Here is an 8,467-nt window from a genome sequence, read left to right on the forward strand (position 1 = left end):
TAATGATTTATTTTATTTATTTGAAAGGCAGGGTTACAGAGGGATATATATATATATATATAGAGAGAGAGAGAGGGCGCTTCCATCTACTGGATCACTCCCCAAATAACTGCAACAGCCAGGCCTTGGCCAGGCCAAAGCTGGGAGACAGAAGCTTCATCCATGTCTTGCAGAGGTCCAGGACTTGGGCCAGATTCTGCTGCTTTCTCAGGCCCGTTAGCAGGGAGCTGGATCAGAAGTGGAGCAGCCTGGACTTGAACCAGCACTCATATGAGATGCTCGCATGGCAGGAGGCCATTTAACTCTTATGCCATAATGCCAGCTCCAGTTTTGTCAAATGAACCCCCTATTTGGGTCAGAGCTGCTGCTGCAATCGTCCAGGCAGAAAGACCAGGGGAAATGATAAGGCTCTGTGAGCCTGGCTTAGCAAGGTGGAGACTTGTGGCTGCTCATTATCTCGGCGGTCGCGGTGATGATGTGTGTGCCACACACAGTGGTATCACTGGGGGAGCTGTGTTGTCTCTAGACGGGGTGAGCATCGTCTTTGTCATCTTCACGGGGCCCCTATTACGGAGTGGAAAGGGACGCGGGTCAGCTGAGTCTTCTGGAAAGCAGACATTAAGAGAGAGGCTGGCGCTGCGGCTCACTAGGCTAATCCTCCGCCTTGCGGCGCCGGCACACCAGAATCCGGTCGGGGCACCGGATTCTGTCCTGGTTGCCCCTCTTCCAGGCCAGCTCTCTGCTGTGGCCAGGGAGTGCAGTGGAGGATGGCCCAAGTCCTAGGGCCCTGCACCCCATGGGAGACCAGGAGAAGCACCTGGCTCCTGCCATCGGATCAGCGCGGTGCGCCGGCTGCAGCTGCCATTGGAGGGTGAACCAACGGCAAAAGGAAGAGCTTTTTCTCTGTCTCGCTCTCTCACTGTCCACTCTGCCTGTCAAAAAAAAAAAAAAAAAAAAAAAGAGAGAGAGAGAGAGAGTTAGGAGGGCAAAAGGTTGATTGGAAAGGAATACTTGTGAAAGCAAAAAGGAGGAGGAAGGGGAGCTGTGGAACCACCATGTGGTCCCAGCAGGCTCTCTCAAGTCCAAGTGGGGGTCCTGCAGCTGATACTGACCACTGGGAGAACCCTGTGTGCAGCAGAAATGGCTGGGCCCTTCCCCAACCTGCTCCATCACTGGCTCAAGAGCTGGTGGTGGGGGACACAGCAGCTCCTGGCTGTCAGGGCAGGAAGCCCCTCACTGCCTGAGTACCGAGTGGCACTCTTCTGTCCTGCCCAGGGCACTGCTGGGCAACAGGAGTGAGCCAGGACTGACTCTTGAAAGCCAGGATTGCTGATCGCTGTACCTCCAGAGAACCTTCACAGGGCTCAATCTTTGATTCTACCTCATTCTCTCCTAGTCCTACCCTGTCAATGCTTTCTTGAATAAAATGGCCAACATTCCCTGAGCACTTAATTATATGCTTGGCCCGAGCTGAGTACTTTACATAAATTCATTCATTTGAATTCTCTTAACAGACTCACAAGGCAGTTACTATTGTAGTGATTATATACTTTATACATAGCATAATTATATATATTCATGTGTAATTATAATATATAATTATATTATGTATACTTATATACAATGTTATGCATAATGTATAACATGTGTAGTGTATTCTTATGTAGTATAATTGTATGCTTATACAGTTGTACTATGCTGATATTATCACTCATTTTACAGGTGAGAAGACATCGCACAGGAATTTTGTGGTTTGTTCCAGGTCACCTGGGATGCATCGAAACCTCTAGCAGAACTAGATTTTGAACAAGGGGTTTGCTTCCAGGGCCTGAACTCTTAAATACTTGACACTTTGTAGAAGTTTGAGCTGTCGGGGCAGTAGAGCTCATTTTATTGAGAACTGGAGAAGTTAGGTAACTTGTTTATAGTCTTGTTGAAGGCCAGGCCTGTGCCTTAGCTCCTGACTCTCAAGTCCAGAGTTTCTTTACTGCCACCTGTCTCAGACATGCTGACTGTGCAGAAGGTAGAAAGCTAGAAAGTTGTACAACTGGAGATACAGCAGTGGTTCGAGGTGGTTTTGACAGGCTAGAATGGGGGCTGAAACCAATGAGGTGAAGGTTAAGAGAGATATACACGTAAGCTTCCGGATCTAGGTTCCGAAGCAGCGATTGCACATTGCCTCCTGGGGGGAAGGGGGGGCTCTTGCCTGAGAGCAGTTGGTAATCAGATCAGGGAACCCAATGTCAGACTGCATGAATCAGATGGCATTGAGATTATGGAGTGTGAGGACCCTCCCCGTGCGCCCCTTCATCCATACCTGGGACATCAAGTTCTCAGCTTTCTCTGGCTACCAGGTTTAACAGGAGTGGAGAACAGGTCAGGAACCCTGGAGACACTTGCCCTGGGGACAGCCTCTGACCTGTGCACTGGAGTTCAGCCTGCACTGCTGCTCTCTCAGAGGTGCCGGGGGCTGGGCCATCTGCAGCCCATCCTCGGAGGGCCTGGGGGAATGTGAGTCACATCCTGACGTGCAGATATGCTAGTTGTAATGCAACAGGAAGTTTGGTTAGTTTCAAGAAACTCCTTAAGACTTCTCTGTCATCCCCCTTGAGCCTTCTGAGACCCTGTCACGGTCCCATCCAATGGCCTTGGGTTTTGTTGTTACCCTGAGTCCTGGAAGGGACTCTAAGAGCTTGGCAGAGAGCACCCAAGGCCTCTTGGTCAGTGCAAAACTACTGTGGGGGCGGGTGGTGGTGGTGGTGAGGTTCATCTTTGCAGGAAGCTGGGGTTCCCAGGTATCTGGGTTGGGTAAGTGTCAAGGATTTGGGTTGTCCTTTCTAGGGCACCATCTTCTTCTTCTAAAAGAATTATTTATTTATTTAATTTATTTGAAAACCAGAGAAATAGAGTAAGAGTGAGAGTGAGAGCGAGAGCGAGTGAGCGAGAGAGAGGACTGGGCCAGGAGCATGGAATTCAATCTTGGTTTTCTGTGTGGGTGTCAGAGACCAGAGCCATCCCCAACTGCCTTCCAGGGTGTGCATTAGCAGGAAGCTAAGAAATCAGGAGCCGACTGGCACCTGAATCCAGGAACTTTGATGTGGGGAGCAGACATCCCAAGGAGCAGCTCAATGATTACATCAAACATCTTCCTTTTTTTTTTTTTTTTTTTTTTTTTTTACAGGCAGAGTAGATAGTGAGAGAGAGAGAAACAGAGAGAAAGGTCTTCCTTTTTGCCATTGGTTTACCCTCCAATGGCCGCCGCGGCCAGTGTGCTGCGGCCAGCGCATCGCGCTGATCCGATGCCAGGAGCTAGGTGCTTATCCTGGTCTCCCATGGGGTGCAGGGACCAAGCACTTGGGCCATCCTCCACTGCACTCCCGGGCCACAGCAGAGAGCTGGTCTGGAAGAGGGGCAACCGGGACAGAAGCCGGCATCCCGACCGGGACTAGAACCCGGTGTGCCGACGCCGCAAGGTGGAGGATTAGCCTATTGAGCTGCGGCGCCGGCCCAAACATCTTCTTAAGGAGCATCTACTTCTTTTTTTAGAAAACTTTTATTTAATAGATATAAATTTTGAAAGTACAACTTTCAGATTATAGTGGTTTTCTCCCCATAAGCACTCTACCACCCACAAACCATCCCACCTCCTCTCCCCCTCCCATCCTATTCTTCATTAAGATTCATTTTTAATTATCTTTATATATAGAATATCAACTTAGTATATACTAAGTAAAGATTTCAACAGACTGCACCCACACAGACACACAAAGTATAAAGTACTGTTTGAATAGATAGTACAACACATTAAGGACAGAGATCCTACATGGAGAGTAAATCCACAGTGAATCCTATTGTTGATTTAAGTATTGACACTCTTATTTATTTATTTATTTAGTTAGTTTTTTGACAGGCAGAGTAGACAGTGAGAGAGAGAGACAGAGAGAAAGGTCTTCCTTCCATTGGCTCACCCCCCAAATGGCCGCTACGGCCAGCGCACTATGGCCGGTGTGCTGTGCAGATCTGAAGCCAAGAGCCAGGTGCTTCCTCCTGGTCTCCCATGGGGTGCAGGACCCAAGCACTTGGGCCATCCTGCACTGCACTCCCGGGCCACAGCAGAGAGCTGGACTGGAAGAGGAGCAACTGGGACAGAATCCAGCGCCCCAACTGGGACTAGAACCTGGGGTGCTGGCGCCGCAGGCGGAGGATTAACTAAGTGAGCCACGGCGCTGGCCAGACACTCTTATTTATGACATCAGTAATCACCCAAGGCTCTTGTCATGAGCTGCCAGGCTATGGAAGCCTCTTGAGTTCACAAACTCCGACCTTATTTAGACAAGGCCATAATCAAAGTGGAAGTTCTCTCCTCACTTCGGAGAAAGGTACCTCCTTCTTTGATCACCCAGGAACATCTTAAAACTGTGTCCTACCTGGGCTGCAGGACCAGTCTCGGTTTATGTGAGCAGACTGACTTCTTGAAATAGTGAACATAGAGGGTAAGTAGAATATGGGGGCAGGATGGATAGGCTGAAGTCAATTTGGGAAGTGTTGAGTTTAGATGTGGGTGGGCTTTTCAACTGGGAACGTTTCTTACAGGTCAGGAGCATGAATGGTAGACTAGATGGAGTGTTACTAATACACAGGTGGTGGCTGGAGCTGACAGCCCAGGAAGGAAGGGACCCTCCCTACAGGAAGTACCATCTGGAGACCAGTAGTGTTGGTATTTGCTTGGTAGGAAGGAGAATCTTGGACCTCCCCTGCATTTTACCACAATCCCAGGGCATTCACAGGCGCACTGCAGTCAGAGGAGCTCTACTCAAGACCAGGACTTCTGCCTCATCCCTGGGTGCACATTAGAATCACCTGGGCTCTGCCCTGAGCCCCTATAGTGGGCCAGGCACACACACACACACACATGTAACAACAGCTTTCTAGGGTTTTCAGATGTGTAAGCAAAGGTTGGTGTAAATCAGTTGTCCTTAAACTCAGCGTATTTGCTGTAGAGGTAAGACATACTGAGATGCCCGGCTTCAAGTTCTAACTCAGCTTCCAATTCCAGCTCCCTGCGCCTGACCGTTCTGGGAGGCAGCCGGCGATGGATCAGATAATTGGGTCCCTGCCACCCACATGGGAGGCCTGGGTTGAGTTTTGGGCTCCTGCCTTCAGTTTAGCCTAGCCATGGCTGTTGTGGGCTTTTGTGGAGTGAACCAGTAGGAGGAAGATCTTTATCTCTGTCTTTCAAATGTAAAAAAACAAAAAAAAAAAAACAAAGAAGCTTAATGTACATTAGGATCACCTGCAGGGCTTGTTGAGCCACAGATTGCACCGGCCTCACCTCCACTGCCTGAGCCAGGCGGTCTGGGTGGGGCTGGAGATTGCGCATTTCTAGTAAGTTCCTGGATGATGCTGAGGCTGCTAAGTCTGGGCCACACTTTGAGATCCACTGATGAGAGCGAGGAGAGCCCAGAAGGGGGCCCAGGATAGAATCCCAAGGAAAGTCAGGTCAGGGAAGAAGAAAGGAAAAAGGTGGCAAGACTTCCTTCATCCTGCCTCAGCCCTCTCCTTTGGCAAAGCCTTATACACGGAAAAACGGAAATAAAAGACAAGTTTATTTTGGTGCAAATTTAAAAATCCACGTGCAGTTTTAAAAAATATTTTATTTGAAAGGCAGAGACAGATGAGGAGAGACTTCCATCCACCGGACCACTTGACAAATGCCTGCAACAGCTATGGCAGGGTAGGCTGAAGCCAGGAGCTGTAACTCATTCTGGGTCTTTCACGTGGGTGGCAGGAACTCAGAACTGAAGTCAGCACCTGTTGCTTCCCAGGGTGTGCATTAGCAGGAAGCGGAAATCAGGAGTGGAGCTGGGACTCAAAGCCAGACACTCAGATAGAGCCTGCGGGCAGCCCGATCTGCACCTCCACCTCTGGGCCTGATGCCGCCATAACTTTTCCACAATCCACATTTGCCACGAGCTTTGTGAAGACACCTCACACGTTCTGGGTTCCCAACAACCATGAGTAGAACACTTTGTGTCTGACCATGTGGGGCCCCCTTCAGGGGCTGCCCATGAGCGGCAGGGTAAAACAGGGACATCTGGCCTCCTTTGCTGTGTCTTGGGAGCCTCTGCCCCGGGTGTCACACCTACTTGCTGGTCCTCGGTTAGTGGTGCTTTCTCATACTCCCCAGCCTCTACAATATATCTCAAGACCTCTTCCTCTTCCTCACCCCACAGCTCCTACTCAGATTCCATGAGAATTCCTGCAAGAAAGCAGTCTCCTTTTGTTTATTTTAAAAATCTCTCTCTCCACCTCACCCTTTACCACTTCAATGTCTGGCTCAGTACACATATTACCTTTCCCTCAAGCCTGTCCCGAACGCTCAGACTGGAGTACAGCCGCTCCCACGCTCAGCTTAGCATCGTGATACCCGTCATACTACTGCTCAGTGGTTGACTGACCTGTCTGTCTCCCTTACTGTATGCGGATTTCCTCTGAGCAGAGAACTGGGTCTTATTTGCTTTTTGTATCTGTAGCTCCTAGTTTAATATCTGGCACAGGGCAGGTGCCCACTTGCTTGTTGAATGAGAACATAGAGGGGCTGGTGTAAAGCTGCAGCCTGCAATGCCGACATCCTATACGGGGCCAGTTCCAGTCCCAGCTGCTCCACTTCTGATGCAGCTCCTTGCTAGGGCCTGGGAAAAACAGAGCAAGATGCCCCAAGGACTTGGGTCCCTGCCACCCATATGGGAGACCCGGATGAAGCTCTTGGCTTCTGCCTTTAGCCTGGCCCAGCTGTGGCTGTTGTGGCTATCTGAGGAGGAACCAGTAGATGGAAGATCTCTCTCTTTTTCTAACTCTGATTTTGAAACGAAAAAAATAAATCTTTAAAAGAAAGTACAGGCCAGTGCCGTGGCTCACTTGGCTAATCCTCCGCCTGCGGTGCCGGTACCCTGGGTTCTAGTCCCGGTTGGGGCACCGGATTCTGTCCCGGTTGCCCCTCTTCCAGGCCAGCTCTCTGCTGTGGCCCGGGAAGGCAGTGGAGGATGGCCCAAGTACTTGGGCCCTGCACCCGCATGGGAGACCAGGAGGAAGCACCTGGCTCCTGGCTTCGGATCAGCGCAGCGCTGGGTGTAGTAGCCATTTGGGGGGTGAACCAATGGAAAAAGGAGGACCTTTCTCTTTGTCTTTCTCTCTCACTGTCTAACTCTGCCTGTAAAAATAAATAATAATAATAAAAAAAGAAAGCACAGGACCCAGTGAGTGCAGACTCATTAGAGAGCCAGTGTCCCCTTCCCTGACCCTTGGTGCTCATCTGGAAGGGGGTTTGCTCTTTACCTGGAAGGGAAGAGAGGACAAGGCCCCCACCTTGGCCGCTGTCCCAGGAGAGAGCCGGTCACTTCCCCCACACTTGCAGTGTGTCTGTCATTGGTGTCTTCATCTTCCTGGCCAGCCGCGTGATCCCTCTCTCTAGACCAGAGTCACGGGGGCCTCACGTGCTCTGCAGATTGGGGATCGCTTCTTTCTCAAAGGCAGCCTAGCAAGGCGGAGGGCGGGGGATGAAGTGCCTTTGGTCAGCCTCCGGTGGATGCGGTGCACTACCGGGGGAGAAGGCAGCTCAGCCTTCCAACACCACCAGGTGGCCTGAGGGTCAGCCTCTGCCTGGGTCCTCTGGGCTCTCAAAGTGTGGTCCCTTGAGCCAGCTACCAATTGGGTGTCACCTGCAGTGAAGAGGCTGGGCAGGGGGAAGGGCTTGGGGTGGGACCTGAGGACCTTACAAGGTTGCTGCTCTGCTACATGCACAGTGATCTTCACTGCTGACACCAACATACCTTCTCTGCTTTTTATTTATTTATATTTATTTATTTATTTATTTATTTATTTATTTATTTATTTTTTGACAGGCAGAGTGGACAGTGAGAGAGAGAGAGCCAGAGAGAAAGGTCTTCCTTTGCCATTGGTTCACCCTCCAATGGCCACCGCGGCCGGCACGCTGCAGCTGGTGCACTGTGCTGATCCGATGGCAGGAGCCAGGTGCTTCTCCTGGTCTCCCATGGGGTAAGGGCCCAAGCACTTGAGCCATCCTCCACTGCACTCCCTGGCCACAGCAGAGAGCTGGCCTGGAAGAGGGGCAACCGGGACAGAATCCGGCGCCCCGACCGGGACTAGAACCTGGTGTGCCGGCGCCGCAAGGCAGAGGATTAGCCTAGTGAGCCGAGGCACCGACCTTTTTTTTTTTTTTTTAAAGATTGATTGATTGATCTGAAAGGCAGACAGACGGAGGGAGTGGGAGAGATACATCTTCTGTCTGCTGGTTCATTTCCCAAGTGCTAGCAACGGCCAGGGCTGGGCCAAGGCCAGGAACTCCATCTGGGTCTCCCACATGGGTGCCAGAGACTCAAGTACTTGAGTCATCTTCCACTGTTTCCCAGGCACATTGGCAGGGAGCTGGATTGGAAGCAGAGCAGGC

Source organism: Oryctolagus cuniculus, chromosome 4, assembly GCF_964237555.1.
Source record: "Oryctolagus cuniculus chromosome 4, mOryCun1.1, whole genome shotgun sequence".
NCBI lineage: Eukaryota > Metazoa > Chordata > Mammalia > Lagomorpha > Leporidae > Oryctolagus > Oryctolagus cuniculus.